We start from the raw sequence: 3,344 nt of genomic DNA, 5'->3' as shown, positions 1-3,344 counted from the left end.
CAAGATAACTAACCGTACACTATGTTGTATTGAACATAAAGATGCATATATACATGAACCACTTAGGATAAGAGTTAGGGTTAGAGTTTATCTCTATACCCTTATAATATGCTGAAATTTATATCATCCTTAACAAGTAGCTTAGAGTATTTTCCTGATAAGTAGGCCATTAGAGCTAAAAGGTCATGGGAATAGTGTATAGTGACTTTGCAGGGTATATTAATAATATGCCACCACTCAGTGTTAGCAAATTCTTTTGTCAAATCTATCCATGATTACACCAAAAAGTATTTGTTTCCTACATGGACAGTGAGCATAAAGCTTATAAGTCACATAGTCTTCCAACTCATAAAAAATTTTAGACCCATGGTGTGGTGCGGTAAGAAGGTAAAGCAATTATCTTTCCATCGTGGTTATGAAGAATTAGATGGAAAATAAAATAACTAGTTAACAATCATAGATGAAAAAATATAGATATCAATAGAATGTGGGATATTTAATGACATGCTACATACGTGAGCAAGAGTACTCAGTGGACTGGGGGATTATCCCCTAAGCAGCTTGCAATTTCTTAACCAAATAATGCATCTCATGGTCAACATGGCCAAGAAGCTACACCTTCTAAGTAAATGCTAAAGTGGGAAAAGAAGTTGGTGGATGAAGCAAAGAACATTATTAAGGACATAAATCTAGAAGACTACTAGAAATCCATAGGTGTTGTGTGGAACAAGTCAAAGAACCCATTAACTTCTCAGAGGTACTAGAATCAAAGAGATGAGTTTGTGCACTGGAAGACAAATATAATGGCATTATGAAAAATTAGGCTTGGGAGTCATTAGGGGAGAAATGGGGTCTCAAAAGGGCCTCGTAAGGAATGGATTATGCCTAATGAAAGGGCTATGGTAGGGTCCAAAGGAGTCCTAATTCCTCCTTACCTAGGTGGGTTAAGCCCACAAATGACCCCACCTCTTACACCCCTCTTACACCTAGGTGGGAGCCACCATATTCCAATTTTGAATTGCCTCCCTCCTCTCTCCTCCGTCCCTCCTCCTCCTCCTCCTCCTCCTCCTTCTCTTCCCTCCCCCCTCCCTCCTCCTCCACTCCTACTCCTCATCCCCCTCCCTCCTACTCCACATATGCTCACACTTGTTGCTAGTCCTCCCTCCTTCCCTCCTCTTCCATGCCTATTGATCCTTCCCCCTTCCCTCCTCCTTCATGCCTTTTGCTAGTCCTTCCCCCTCCATCCCTCCTCCTATTCATCTATTGGTCCTCCCTCCTCCATCCCTCCTCATAGTCACCTATTCCTCCTCCTCCTCCCTCCTGCATGCTACTCCTTCATGCTTTCTTCTCCACACCTACTCCTTCTGCATGCCTACTACTCCACTCCTTTACACTCCTTTACTCATGGTAGTCATTTGAGGATGTATCCTACAAGTATTAGGTTCACTTAGAGTTGGAGGCTCAATATGCAAGCACACGTATTTTCGGATTGAGGGGAGCTTGTAAATATGTGCTATACACTCTTCATTTTCAAAGAAAGAAGGATCTTGACCTTTGCGTAGAAGGAACCTTGTATCCTATACATCCTGCTACCAAAAGATCCCTCATTTTCATACAATGCATGAGCTTGTTTGGTTGTTGGCAATGGATATGTTGGGTTGCGTTGTTATTGCAATGGCTATGCAAGTAAGCAAGGTGCACAGGGCCCAAGCTAAACAACTAGCAATAGCACCATTGTTGCAATGCATAACTCTATAGAGGAGCTTCAAAGGAAAAACAAGGATCATCATGATAAATCCAATGCATTGGACTTGGAGAGACATGAATTAGACTTGGAGAGATAGGAATCGCAAGAATCGCTCTCTAAACTAGCTGAAACCAAAAAAGATTTGGAAAGATCTATATATAGATAAGTTCAATGCACGTGGAGAAGGAACAAGAGAAGGCAGAGAACGAGTGCAAAAGATGAAGGAAACACCTTTGGGATTCAAGGATAAGAAAAGACACTTACTATACATGGATGCATCGGCGCCCCCACTAGTGGTGCTAGAAAGAGGAGAATCTAGGTTGCAAACGGTTGGTTCTCGAGTGTTCCATGAAATTTTACTCTTTTATGCTACATTGTGTGTGCTAATTTTTTCTTGAATTCTTCTTTGGGAAGAATGGATGGGGATGATATTGACTATTCATATGCCCTAGCTAGTTTATTAAAGTCAAGCGATGTCATCAAGATACTAAAGGCCCAAGACACAAACACTTGCATGTGCAAGTTGTTGAAGAGGTGATGAAGGACTTTAAGAACATTGTAGATGAAAGGGGATGCTTGGATCTTGTGATGCTACTAGTCTAAGTCAATTTTCAAGTCTGCTCCTTTGGTACAGTATAATAAGTCTACAATGCCACTACCCACACCTTGGTCTATGAGGTATGCAAAGCGAGAAATAAACCAATGCGCAAGAGAAATGCTTGGAGGGAACCATTACGTAAGGGGCATGATGACTTAGAAGAGTCAAAAGAAATCTAGCTTGCAATCATTTTAGATGAATGCTTTGAACTTTCAACAACGTCTACTTGAATATTGAGAAATTGCAACAAGCAATGGTCAAATTCTATGGCATGAGAGAAGATGGTAAGGGGAAATCCATCACAGCATTGCACTTTACTTAGTTTCATTTACCATATCATGTTTATCCTAATTATTTCTCTCTTTTGTTATACAAAGTGCAATGGCAAGCTCATTTTGTTACCAAAATAGATGAAGCTCAGTTGGTCAAAGAACACAAGCTAGAGAGAGTGAGCATCCGCATTATGAATAAAGCCTTAGCCTTTGTTCAAGGGGGTAAGGAAGTTGAGCAAGGTTCCTCAGTTCAATCTGAGAAAGACATATGTTGGCTTGTAGCATTTGAGACTCCAAAAGAGTGCCATGAGACATTGAAGTGGGTTCTAGAGAGAAAGGAATACCATCAACTATTTAAAGATAAGAGGAAGGGAAAACATTGATAATGGATGGCTCTGGAACATTTTGGGTTGAATGGCATCTTGCTGGTGATTTGAAACCGTCAAGCACTTACATTATTGTGATATAGGGGCAAATGCAATGTCTACATGCCTTTATTGCATGTGTCCTCAACGAAAGTACAAGGCAAGATAACAATGGGACCATGGCATTCTCTCTTATAGCTAAATGCTAAACCCTAATCACGATAATAAGGATCCAAAGTGGGCTCCCATCTTGCCCATCTCACTAGAGAGAGCATATATGTACTTTACATGCATAACTGTGCATAGTTGATAAGATGTTATATTTGCAAGAAACCAACTCGAAGACCAGCCTTGGGGTAGCG

Source organism: Dipteris shenzhenensis, chromosome 3 (genome assembly GCF_047967505.1).
Source record: "Dipteris shenzhenensis isolate YYH24624 ecotype China chromosome 3, Dip_SZ_1.0, whole genome shotgun sequence".
NCBI classification, from domain to species: domain Eukaryota; kingdom Viridiplantae; phylum Streptophyta; class Polypodiopsida; order Gleicheniales; family Dipteridaceae; genus Dipteris; species Dipteris shenzhenensis.
The sequence above is the reverse complement of the archived record's forward strand: the minus strand, read 5'-3'. Positions refer to the sequence as shown.